Raw genomic sequence first — 14628 nt, 5'->3', positions numbered from 1 at the left:
GTTACTACTGCTATCATCACGGTTACACTTGCTACAAAATAACTGCTATCACTGTTACTATTACTATTGCTGCTGTCACTACTATCAAAACTATCAAACTACTTTCTTACTGATCACTTTGCTACAGATAATTAATCTCCGAGTATGGTTGAATTGACAACTTAGCTGCTAATACCTTTAAATATTCTTTGGCTCCCCTTGTGTCGAATCTATAAATTTGGGTTGAATACTCTACTCTCCAAAATTGTTGCGATCTCCTATACTTGTGGGTTATCAGCCGTGTGCAGAGAGGGGCCAGTACCCTAGCCCCAAAGCGCACCGGCGTCCAGGCCTCACCAGCGGCGGCAGGCCACCGGGAACCTAGATCGCCCGCTTGGTCGCTAAGCCATACTTTTTCTGGAATATGCACAAGAGTGCAAATCATCTATAAAATAATGAAAGGGTTTAAAGAAACCCTCCACAAGTAGTGTTACATGTGATTACAAGCAAGCACTACTCTACCCGGCCATAACCGGCTCAACTAGCCTACCAATTTCTCATGCTAATCCACCTAGCTAGTTCCGCTATTAAATGGTCGAGGTCGGCCCTTATTAAACCCGCTCGCTTCCAGTTCCTACACTCCAAGTGTATGGTCTCGATGACTCGATGTAAGGAGGGTGTTGCGCTATCAAACATGGTGATCGTTCTGTTGTCCTTGTACGAAAGTCAATTTCTTGTTCGGCTGGTGCACCAATCTGTCAGGACATCAAGATGGGTGGGTGCTACTTCTTGAGCTTGCATTGGTTTTTCCCTTGAAGAGGAAACGGTGATGTAGCAAAGTAGAGATAAGTATCCCTCAGTTAGAGAACCAAGGTATCAATCCAGTAGGAGACAACACACAAATCACCAATACATGCACAAACAATCAAACAACTTGCACCCAACGCGATAAAGGGGTTGTCAATCCCTTCACGGCGACTTGCAAAAGTGAGATCTGATAGACATAGATAAATAAAACTAAACAGAAGATAAAATATTTTTGGGTTTTTTGGTTTATAGGTCGGAAAGTAAAAGATTGCAAAGTAGTAGATCGGAAACTTATATGATGGAAAATAGAATCGGGGGCCATAGGTTTCACTAGAGGCTTCTCGCAAGATAGCAAATAATACGGTGGGTGAACCAATTACTGTCGAGCAATTGATAGAAAAGAGCAAAGTTATGACGATATCTGAGACAATGATTATGAAATATAGGCATCACGTCTGTGTCAACTAGACCGACTCCTGCCTGCATCTACTACTATTACTCCACACATCGACCGACTCGTGCCTGCATCTAGAGTATTATGTTCATGAAGAACAGAGTAACGAATTAAGTAAGATGACATGATGTAGAGGAATAAACTCAAGCAATATGATGTAAACCCCATCTTTTTATCCTCGATGGCAACAATACAATATGTGCCTTGCTGCCCCTACTGTCACTGGGAAAGGACATCGCAAGATTGAACCCAAAGCTAAGCCCTTCTACCATTGCAACAAAAACCAATCTAGTTGGCCAGACTAAACCGATAGTTCGAAGAGAATTACAATGATATCAAATCATGCATAAAAGAATTCAGAGAATATTCAAATAATATTCATAGATAAGCTGATCATAAATCCACAATTCGTTAGATATCGACAAACACACCGCAAAAGAAGATTACATCGGATAGATCTCCGAGAACATCGAGGAGAACATGGTATTGACAATCAAAGAGAGAGAAGAAGCCATCTAGCTACTAGCTATGGACCCGTAGGTCCGAGGTAAACTACTCACGCTTCATCGGAAGGGCAATAGAGTTGATGTAGAATCCCTCCGTGATCGAATCCCCCTCCGGCAGGATGCCAGAAAAGGCCCCTAGATGAGATCTCAAGGGAACAGAAGGTTGCGACCGTGGAAAAGTGTTCTCGTGGATGCTTTTGGTGGTTTGGGAATATATGTAAATATATAGGATGTAGAACTAGGTCAGGGGGTCACCGAGGGGCCCACAATGCAGGGGCGCGCCCTACCCCCTTGTCGCCGCCTCGTGGCTCTTATGACTTGAACTCCAAGTCTCCGGGGTGTCTTCTGGTCCAAGAAAAATCATTGCGAAAGTTTTATTATGTTTGGACTCCGTTTGGTATTCCTTTTCTGTGATGCTCAAAAGCAAGGAAAAACAAAAACTGGCACTGGCCTCTAGGTTAATAAGTTAGTCCCAAAAATAATATAAAATAGCATATTAATGCATATAAAACGTCCAAAACAGATAATATAATAGCATGGAACAATAAATAATTATAGATACGTTGGAGACGTATCAAGCATCCCCAAGCTTAATTCCTGCTCATCCTCGAGTAGGTAAATGGTAAAAACAGAATTTTTGATGTGGAATGCTACCTAACATATTTATCCATGTAATTTTTCTTTATTGTGGCATGAATTTTTAGATCCATAAGATTCAAAACGAAAGATTAATATTGACATAAAAACAATAATACTTCAAGCATACTAACAAGGAAATTTTGTCTTCTCAAAATAACATGGCCAAAGAAAGCTTATCCCTACAAAATCATATAGTCTGGCTATGCTCCATCTTCATCACACAAAATATTCAAAGCATGCACAACCCTGATGACAAGCCAAGCAATTGTTTCATACTTTTGATGTTCTCAAACTTTTTCAACTTTCACGCAATACGTGAGCCTGAGCCATGGACATAGCACTATAGGTGGAATAGAATATGGTGGTTGTGGAGAAGACAAAAAGAAGGAGATAGTCTCACATCAACTAGGCGTATCAACGGGGTATGGAGATGCCCATCAATAGATATCAATGTGAGTGAGTAGGGATTGCCATGCAACGGATGCACTAGAGCTATAAGTTTATGAAAGCTCAAAAAAACTAAGTGGGTGTCCATCCAAATCGCTTGCTCACGAAGATCTAGGGCAATTTGAGGAAGCCCGTCATTGGAATATACAACCAAGTTCTATAATGAAAAATTCCCACTAGTATATGAAAGTGACAACATAGGAGACACTCTGTCATGAAGATCATGGTGCTACTTTGAAGCACAAGTGTGGTAAAAGCATAGTAACATTACCCCTTCTCTCTTTTCTCTCATTTTTTATTTTTTTATTTTGTGCTTCTTTGGCCTCTTTTATTTTTTTGTAAAGTCCGGAGACTCATCCCGACTTGTGGGGGAATCATAGCTTCCATCATTCTTTCCTCACATGGGACAATGCTCTAATAATGAAGATCGTCACACTTTTATTTACTTACAACTCAAGGATTACAACTCGATACTTAGAACAAAATATGACTCTATATGAATGCCTCCGGGGGTATACCAGGATGTGCAATGAATTAAGAGTGACATGTATGAAAGAATTATGAAAGGTGGCTTTGCCACAAATACGATGTCAACTACATGATCATGCAAAGCAATATGACACTGATGGAGCGTGTCATAATAAACGGAACGATGGAAAGTTGCATGGCAATATATCTCGGAATGGCTATGGAAATGCCATAATAGGTAGGTATGGTGGCTGTTTTGAGGAAGGTATATGGTGGGTGTATGGTACCGGCGAAAGTTGTGTGGCACTAGAGAGGCTAGCAATGGTGGAAGGGTATGAGTGCGTATGATCCATGGACTCAACATCAGTCATAAAGAACTCATATACTTATTGCAAAAATCTATTAGTTATCGAAACGAAGTACTACGCGCATGCTCCTAGGGGGATAGATTGGTAGGAAAATACCATCGCTCGTCCTCGACCACCACTCATAAGGAAGACAATTAATAAATAAATCACGCTCCGACTTCATCACACAACGGATCACCATACATGCATGCTACGGGAATCACAAACTTTAACACAAGTATTTCTAAAATCCACAATTACTCACTAGCATGACTCTAATGTCACCATCTTTATATCTCAAAACAACCATAAGGAATCAAACTTCTCATAGTATTCAATGCACTTTATACGAAAGTTTTTATTATACCACTCTTGGATGTCTATCATATTAGGACTAAATTTATATCCAAAGCAAATTACCATGTTGTTTAAAAAAGACTCTCAAAATAATATAAGTGAAGCATGAGAGTTCAACAATTTCTATAAAATAAAACCACCGCCGTGCTTTAAAAAGATGTAAGTGAAGCACTACAGCAAAATTGCCTAGCTCAAAAGATATAAGTGAAGCACATAGAGTATTCTAATAAATTACGATTCATGCGTGTCCCTCTCAAAAGGTGTGTACAACAAGGATGATTGTGGAAAACTAAAAAGCAAAGACTCATATCATATAAGACGCTTCAAGCAAAACACATATCATGTGATGAATAAAAACATAGCCTCAAGTAAAGTTACCGATAGACGAAGACAGAAGAGGGGATGCCTTCTGGGGCATCCCCAAGCTTAGGCTCTTGGTTGTCCTTGAATATTACCTTGGGGTGCCTTGGGCATCCCTAAGCTTAGGCTCTTGCCACTCCTTATTGTTGGGGAACGTAGCATGCAGTTTCAAAATTTTCCTACGATCATGCAAGATCTATCTAGGAGATGCATAGCAACAAGACGGGGAGAGTGTGTCCACGTACCCTCATAGACCGAAAGCGGAAGTGTTAGGTTAACGCGGTTGATGTAGTAGAACGTCTTCATGATCCAACCGATCCAAGTACCGAACGTACGGCACCTTCGTTTTCATCACACATTCAGCTCGATGACGTCCCTCGAGCTCTTGATCCAGTAGAGGGTCGAGGGAGAGTTCCGACAGCACGACGGCATGGTGACGGTGATGGTGATGTGATCCGCGCAGGGCTTCGCCTAAGCACTACAACGCTATGACCGGAGGAGTAAACTGTCGAGGGGGGCACCGCACACGGCTAAGATAAATCTTGGTGTGTCTTTGGGGTGCCCCCCGCCCCCGTATATAAAGGGGGAGGAGGAGGTGGCACTCCCAAGGGGGGAGTCCTACTTGGACTCCCAGTCCAAGTAGGATTCCCCCCCTTCCTTCCAACGGAGAGGGGAAAGGGGAAAGGAGGGAGAAGGAGAAGGAAAGAGGGGGGCCTCGCCCCCTCCCCTTGTCCAATTCGGATTGGGCAGCGGGGGGGGGGGGTCGCCACCTCCCGTGGCATGCCTCCTCTCCTCCACTATGGCCCATTAGTCCCATTAACTTTCCCGGGGGGTTCCGGTAGCCTCCTAGTACTCCAAAAAATCCCCGAACCTTATCGGAACCATTTCAGTGTCCGTATATAACCATCCAATATATCAATCTTTACCTCTCGACCATTTCGAGATTCCTCGTCATGTCCGTGATCTCATCCGGGACTCCGAACAAACTTAGGTCACCAAAACACATAACTCATAATACAAATCGTCATCGAACGTTAAGCGTGCAGACCCTACGGGTTTGAGAACTATGTAGACATGACTGAGACACATCTCCGGTCAATAACCAATAGCGGAACCTGGATGCTCATATTGGTTCCTACATATTCTACGAAGATCTTTTCGGTCAAACCGCATAACAACATACGTTATTCCCTTTGTCATCGGTATGTTACTTGCTCGAGATTCGATCGTCGGTATCCTCATACCTAGTTCAATTTCGTTACCAGCAAGTCTCTTCACTCGTTCTGTAATGCATCAGCCCGCAACTAACTCATTCTTCATATTGCTTGCAAGGCTTAGAGTGATGTGCATTACCGAGAGGGCCGAGAAGATACCTCTCCGATACACGGAGTGAAAAATCCTAATCTTGACCTATGCCAACTCAACAAACACCTTCGGAGATATCTGTAGAGCATCTTTATAATCACCCAGTTACGTTGTGACGTTCGATAGCACAAAAAGTGTTCCTCCGGTATTCGGGAGTGGCATAATCTCATAGTTAGAGGAATAAGTATATGTCATGAAGAAAGCAATAGCAACAAAACTAAATGATCATAATGCTAAGCTAATGGATGGGTCTTGTCCATCACATCATTCTCTAATGATGTGATCCCATTCATCAAATGACAACACATGTCTATGGTCAGGAAACTTAACCATCTTTGATTAACGAGCTAGTCAAGTAGAGGCATACTAGGGACACTCTGTTTGTCTATGTATTCACACATGTACTAAGTTTCCGGTTAATACAATTCTAGCATGAATAATAAACATTTATCATGATACAAGGAAATATAAATAACAACTTTATTATTGCCTCTAGGGCATATTTCCTTCACTTATTCCATAGTCCATCAAATACTTACCCAAAACTTGAAAACTTCACAACACAAAACTCAACAGAAAATCTCATAAGCTCTTTTAGTATAAGAAATAAATCACCACTTTTGGTACTATTGTGAGCTCATTCTTTATTTATATTGGTGTAATATCTACTGTATTCAAACTTTTCTATGGTTCATACCCCCCGATACTACCCATAGATTCATCAAAATAAGCAAATAACACATAGAAAACAGAATTTGTCAAAAAAGAACAGTCTATAGTAATCTGTAACTCTCAAATACTTCTGTATCTCCAACAATTCTGAAAAAATTAGGACAACAGAGGCAATTTCTATCTTAATCTTCTACAAAAAGAATCATTATTTTATCGCGCTTCTGTAAAAAATGAAAATTATTTTCCTGGGCGCAAAAGTTTCTGTTTTTCAGCAAGATCAAATCAACTATCACTATAAGCCATCTCAACGGTCTTACTTGGCACAAACTCTTAGTAAAACACAAAAACACATCTAACCAGAGGCTAGATGAATTATTTATTGAAAAACAGAACCAAAAAGCACAGAAAAAAATAAAATTGGGTTGCCTCCCAACAAGCGCTATTGTTTAACGCCCTTAGCTAGGCATAAGAAAACAAATATATCTAGGCATTGTCATCTTTGGTATGCAATTCTTCAAGTGCACACTTATAATCCTTAGGAGATTCTTTGGTTTTATCAACGATCAAATTCCTAGGAAAGAAATCAAGAAATTCACTCGTGGCAAATGGTTCCCTAATAATATCGAAAAAATTTGGGGTGAACACTTATTGTTTTGAGGTCTTCATTTTCTTTACTAGAAGATTCACCCTTATTCTTAGGAACATAAATAAACTTGGCAGTCTTAGTAGGAGGAAGATTTTGAGTAGTTTTAATGGAGGAAAAAGCAAAACCCAAGTTGGTAATAATATCTTCTAGTTTGCCAATTCTAGTAGAATCTTAATCTATCTTTACATTAACTATGGGTTCCTTTTCTCTAAGATTCTTTAAGGTAACTCCTACCTTAGATCCATATTGAGTAATCTGATTATGAATCTTTTTATCCAAACTTTCAATCAACTCTACGGTAGCAATTGTATTCTCAATAGTATCAAGCCTTTGCATGACATGTTCTAAGGTTAAAATAGTTCCATTGACAAAATAGGTGGTGGGCCTAACAAATCTATCATGGCATTGTAAGAAACAAATGTATGGCTCCCCAAGAAATTCCCCCGGTAATGGTATCTAGAACATATCTATTCCAAGGAGTAACGCCCACATAGAAATTGTGAAGAAGAACTGAAGTAGATTGCTTTCGAGTAGATCTATTCTAAGCATTGGAAATTCTATACCAAGCATCTTTTAAATTTTCTCCCTCCGTTTGTTTAAAATTGAGGATTTCATTATCGGGAGTGCTAACAATGATGGGAGGACTAGCAATGAAAGCAAGACAAGCAATCAAACGCATGAGCAAAGCAACAAAGAAGACGAATGGAAGAGGGGCGAAGAAAAAGGCAAATCTTTTCGAAAATCGTTTTAGAAGTGGAGGAGAGGAAAATGAGAGGCAAATGGCGAATAATGTAATGCAAGAGATGAGAGTTTTATGATGGGTACTTGTTATGTCTTGACTTGGCGTAGATCTCCCCGGCAATGGCGCCACAAATTCTTCCTGCTACTTCCTGAGCTTGCGTTGGTTTTTCCCTTGAAGAAGAAAGGGTGATGCAGCAAAGTAGAGATAAGTATTTCCCTCAGTTAGAGAGCCAAGGTATCAATTCAGTAGGAGACAACACACAAATCACCAATACATGCCCATACAATCAAACAACTTGCACCCAATGCGATAAAGGGGTTGTCAATCCCTTCACGATCACTTGCAAAAGTGAGATCTGATAGAGATAGATAGATAAAACTAAACAAAAGATAAAATATTTTTGGGTTTTTTGGTTTATAGATAAGAAAGTAAAAGATTGCAAAGTAGTAGATCGGAAACTTATATGATGGAAAATAGACTTGGGGGCCATAGTTTCCATCGGAGGCTTCTCTCAAGATAGCAAATAATACGGTGGGTGAACAAATTACTTTCGAGCAATTGATATAAAAGCGCAAAGTTATGACGATGTCTAAGGCAATGATTATGAAATATAGGCATCATGTCCGTGTCAAGTAGACTGGATCCTGCCTACATGTACTACTATTACTCCACACATCGACCGACTCCTGCCTGCATCTAGAATATTAAGTTCATGAAGAATAGAGTAACGCATTAAGTAAGGTGACATGATGTAGAGGAATAAACTCAAGCAATATGATGTAAACCCCATCTTTTTATCCTCGATGGCAACAATACAATACGTGTCTTGCTGCCCCTACTGTCATTGGGAAAGGACACCGCAAGATTGAACCCAAAGCTAAGCACTTCTCCCATTGCAAGAAAAACCAATCTAGTTGGCCAATCTAAACCGATAGTTCGAAGAGAATTACAAAGAGATCAAATCATGCATAAAGGAATTCGGAAAAGATTCAAATAATATTCATAGATAAGCTAATCATAAATCGACAATTCATCGGATCTCGACAAACACACCGCAAAAGAAAATTACATTGGATAGATCTCCAAGAACATCAAGGAGAACATGGTATTGAGAATCAAAGAGAGAGAAGAAGTCATCTAGCTACTAGCTATGGACCCGTAGGTCTGACGTAAACTACTTACGCTTCATCGGAAGGGCAATAGAGTTGATGTAGAAGCCCGCCGTGATCGAATCCCCCTCCGGCAGGATGCCGAAAAAGGCCCCTAGATGGGATCTCACGGGAACAGGAGGTTGCGGCGGTGGAAAAGTGCTCTCATGGATGCTTCTAGTGGTTAGGGAATATATGTGAATATATAGGCGGCAGAACTAGGTCAGGGGGTCACCGAGGGGCCCACATGGCAGGGGCGCGCCCTATCCCCCTGGGCGCGCCATCCCCCCTTGTCGCCGCCTCGTGGCTCTTCTGACTTGAACTCCAAGTCTCCGGGGTTTCTTCTGGACCAAGAAAAATCATCGCGAAAGTTTTATTCCGTTTGGTATTCCTTTTCTGTGAAGCTCAAAAACAAGGAAAAACAGAAACTGGCACTAGGCTCTAGGTTAATAAGTTAGTCCTAAAAATAATATAAAATAGCATATTAATGCATATAAAACATCCAAAACAGATAATATAATAGCATGGAACAATCAAAAATTATAGTTACGTTGGAGACATATCAGTGGGCGCGTACACGAGTGACTCCATCGCCATGCCTATTACCGTCCACATTTGTCTTGAGAAGACGCACTGAAGAAGTAGGTGGTTGATTGTCTCATCTTGTTGATCATAGATTGGGCACTTGTCCTGGCGGGGGAGACCTCTTCGTGCTAGGCGGTCTGCCATTCAACATCTATTTTTGATGGCTAACGAGGAGAAAAATTTGCACCGGAGGGTGGCTCGCGATTTCCATCTAAAGCTTGCAGTCGGGGAAACTTCCTTTCCCCAGAACTTGGCGGCATGTGCTGATCTTATTGAGAAACATTTGTCCTTCTCCCATGCCCAAGATACTGTGTCTGGGATCTCGTCGTGTAGCTGCACCATGGCCGTGCGGTCCCATATATCAAAGAACTCGAGCAGCTGCTCCTCCGTCAACTTGAGGCCAAAGTCATGTGCCCAGGACCCCTGCGCTAGCGCGTCTTGTACGGTTCTCGTCTTTCTAATTCTGTTCGGCACGCCGCCGTAAATCCCTGGCGCAAGTTCTTGCACCCGGTACCCCTGCAGCCAACGATCCTCCCAGAACAAGGCCGTGTGTCCATTCCAAATAGTAGTGCTGGCAGCCGCCCTGAACAATTCCGTGGATTCCTTGGGCACTTTGATTGGGAATTCGCTCCAAGGCTGCGATGGGTCTATATGTTGCAACCACGGCCATCTTGCCTGCATAGCACAGTTTAACCATCCGAGGTTTGGTAGTCCTGGTCCTCCTGCCCACTTGGGTGTGCATACGGTGTCCCAAGCCACCGCGCAGTTTCCACCATTGGCCTTGCCTTTTCCACACCACAAGAATCCTCTGCATAGTTTCGTCATTTCCATAAGCGTTTTTGGCAGGATGTCCAGTGCCATCATCGCATGGATCGGGATTGCGCACAAGATTGACTGCACCAACAGCAAACGTCCACTTTTGGGTAGGGATGATGCATGCCAAGTGGGCAAGCGCGCGGCTAGATGGTCCACTAGATCATGCAGCTGCGATGTTGTTTGCTTCCTGAGTGTTAATGGTAAACCGAGGTACTTGCATGGGAAGGATCCAATTTGGCATCTCATGGTGTTTTGGACTGCCGCTACGTCATCACCTGAGCAGCGAATTGGAATTTCCGCACTCTTCAGTAGATTGACCTTGAGGCCCGATGCTTCCCCAAACATCTTCAATATTCTCGAGCAAGTCCTTAATTCCACTTCATGCGGCTTGATGAAGATCATCACATCGTCTGTGAACATAGATACCCTTTTCCTTGCCAGGGGGACAGTAGGCCTCGTGTCGTGGCAAGGTCAAACATTTTCTTGAGGGGCTCCATGATCATGATGAAAAGCATTGGGGATACCAGATCACCATGGCGTACCCCTTGACAGTTGTAGATATTCCTCCCTAGTATACCATTGACTGTGATCTTAGTGGTTGTGGTTACTAGCAGTCCACAGATCCACGATACCCATCTACCACCAAAGCCAAGTTGTGTCATTGTCTCGATGAGGAATGGCCATTGTACCGAGTCAAATGCCTTGGTGATGTCCAGCTTTACCATTACTGAGGATTGGCTCATAGCATGTAACTTACTTGTCATGCTTTGGATCAACGTGAAGTTGTCATGCAGTAGTCTTCCTTTGACGAAAGCGCTCTGATGTGTTCCCATGATGGATGGCATATCTTCCACAAGTCTTTCCGCAAGTACCTTGTGGAGATCTTGATGGCCCTGTGGACTAGGCCCACCAGCCGGAAGTCCTTTAGTTCTGTGGCGCCATCCCTCTTGGGTAGTAAAGTGACTATGGCTTTGTTAATTGTGCCTAGGCCTCCCACGTTAGTGCGCTGGAACATGTCCATAGCGCACATGAAATCATCCTTGATGATGTGGCAACATGTAGCATAAAACCGACCGGTGAATCCATCCGGCCCTGGCGCCTTGTCAAGTGGCATCGCTTTTACTGCCCCCTCCACTTCTTGTGCCAGAAACGGCCTCTCCAGGTGCTCTAGTTCCTTGCATGGCATATCCAGCTTGTCTAGGTCCAAGGAATGCGCCCTCACCGACACGTGTCCGAAGAGGTTGTCGTAGAAATTGTCCACCACTTCGGTCAGCTCCTCCTGGCTCGTGATGATCCGGTCATTGTGTTTGAGAGTGAGAATCATGTTTTCCTGGTCCAGTGGCATGCATGCAGTTGGAAGAATGAAGTATTGGCATCCCCCTCACGCAGATCAAGCAATCTAGATCGCTGCCGTGCAATGGAGCGCTCCAGCGAGCACAAGCCGAGTAGTTTGTGCTTCAATGTTCTCCTTAATGCGATTTCCCCAGCCGTCAGTTGCCGCAAGTCCATGGCCACGTCCAGTCGCGCGATAATCTCTAAAGCTATGGAGATTTGTACTTTGATGTTGCCGATCCACCTATCGCTCCAGCTTTGCAGTTTCTTGGTTGTCGCTCTTAGCTTGTTATCCAGCACAATAAATGGGTTTCCAACAGAAGGGATGGAATTCCACGCTTTTGTGACCGTGTCAAAGAAGCCCTCGTCCTTGGTCCAGCAAGCCTCGAAGCGAAAGCACTTGCCGAATCTGAAGTCTGCGTCGATGTCTAGGAGGAGAGGGCAGTGGTCAGATATCGCAGATCCCAATGCTGCTAGAAAACTCAAGGGATGGTCCTCCTCCCAAGAATTGGTGCAAAAAATATGATCAATCTTCTCAAGGGTCGGCCTCTCCCTTTCGTTCGACCATGTGAATTTAGGCCCACTTAGATGAATCTCCTTGGGCTCAAGCTAGTTTAGTTTTGTACGGAATTTGGACATCATCCGCCTAATGATTGTCGCGTTGTTCTTCGTTAACCATGAGGTTAAAGTCCCCCACGAGCACCCAAGGGCATGCCAGCAGTTCACGCACCTCCACGATGTCCTGGAGGAACTCGATATTCTCTCTATCGCCCTGCGGGCTGATGGCAGCTGGAACTACGTCGGTATTTCCCCAGAGAGGGAGGGATGATACAGCACAGTGGTGGTAGGTATTTCCCTCAGTTATGAAACCAAGGTTATCGAACTAGTAGGAGAACCAAGCAACACAACGTAAACAGCCCCTGCACACAAATAACAACACCTCGCAACCCGACGTGTTAAAGGGGTTGTCAATCCCTTTCGGGTAATGGCGCCAGAAATTGGTGCGTGACGATAAAAAGGTTGTAATAGATTGGATAAATAGATCACAAATAAAATAAAGTGCAGCAAGGTATTTTTGTATTATTGGTTTAATAGATCTGAAAATAAAAGCAAGGAAAAAGTAGATCGCAAAGGCAAATATATATGAGAAATAAGACCCGGGGCCGTAGGTTTCACTAGTGGCTTCTCTCAAGAAAAATAGCAAACAGTGGGTAAAAAAATTACTGTTGGGCAATTGATAGAACTTCAAATAATTATGACGATATCCAGGCAATGATTATTACATAGGCATCACGTCCAAGATTAGTAGACCGACTCCTGCCTGCATCTACTACTATTACTCCACACATCGACCGCTATCCAGCATGCATCTAGTGTATTAAGTTCATGGGAAAACGGAGTAATGCAATAAGAATGATGACAAGATGTAGACAAGATCCGTTTATCTATATGGCGGTAGATATAGTTCTTGTCTTTTTATCCTTAGTAGCAATGATACATACGTGTCAGTTCCCTTTCTGTCACTGGGATCAAGCACCGTAAGATCGAACCCACTACCGGGCACCTCATCACATTGCAAGATAAATAGATCGAGTTGGCCAGACAAAACCCAAATATCGGAGAAGAAATACGAGGCTATAAGAGATCATGCATAAAAGAGATCAAAGAAACTCAAATACTTTCATGGATATAAAAACATAGATCTGATCATAAACTCGAAGTTCATCGATCCCAACAAACACACCGCAAAAGAGTTACATCATATGGATCTCCAAGAGACAATTATATTGAGAATCAAGAGAGAGAGAGAGATGAAGCCATCTAGCTATTAATAACAGACCCGAAGGTCTACAAAGAACTACTGACGCATCGTCGGAGAGGCACCAATGGAAGTGGTGAACCCCTCCGTGATGGTGTCTAGATTGGATCTGGTGTTTCTGGACTCTGCGGCGGCTGGATGAATATTTCGATGACTCCCCTAGGGTTCTGGGATTTTTGGGGTATTTATAGAGCAAAGAGATGGTCCGGGGGGTACCCGAGGTGGGCACAACCCACCAGGGCGTGCCAGGAGGCCCTGGCGCGCCCTGGTGGGTTGTGCCCACCTCGGGTACCCCCCCCCCCCAGGTGCAACGAGGGCCCATCTGCTTCCTTTTGGCCCATAAAAAATCAAAAATTATAGATATGTTGGAGATGTATCAGCATCCCCAAGCTTAACTCCTACTCGTCCTCGAGTAGGTAAGTGATAAAAATAGAATTTTTGATGTGGAGTGCTGTTCATCTAGTCATATCATATTCTTTTATTTATAGCATGGACATTTGGACTTTTATGTGATTCAAAGCAATAGTATAGTTTTGACATAAGAATTTAGATACTCAAGCATATCAACAAGCAACCATGTCTTTCAAAATATTAATGCTAAAATAAGTTATCCCTAGCCCATCATGCTCAAACATTGATCCATTCATGAAACACACTCAAATATTAACTACACCCAATACTTGAGCATGATCATATTGCCTCCTAGTTGGTGCTTTTTATGAGAGAAGATGGAGACTCAAATTTCAAAAAATAAAAATTGTATAAAGTAAAAGAAAGGCCCTTCGCAGAGGGAAGTAGGGATTTGTAGAGGTGCCAGAGCTCAAAGCGAAAAATTAGAGATAAAAACATTTTGGGAGGTGTATCCATCCCACCAACGAAAACGACTTAGAGTTTTGAACACTTTCCATGCTAGATATGCCATAGGCGGTTCCCAAACAGAAAATAAAGTTTATTCCTTTTTCCACCATAACTTGCACTTTCCATGGCTAACCGTATCCACGGGTGCCCTTCATACCAACACTTTCCAACGAATTTATTATTTAACAACATAAAGTAAATTCATTTCTTTCTTTTTTGCATTTAGGGACTGGGCATCCCTAGTACCTTTGCCTTACTCTCGTGCAATGACAAGTGAATAA

Source organism: Triticum aestivum, chromosome 2D (genome assembly GCF_018294505.1).
Source record: "Triticum aestivum cultivar Chinese Spring chromosome 2D, IWGSC CS RefSeq v2.1, whole genome shotgun sequence".
NCBI lineage: Eukaryota > Viridiplantae > Streptophyta > Magnoliopsida > Poales > Poaceae > Triticum > Triticum aestivum.
This window is presented reverse-complemented; position numbering follows the sequence as displayed.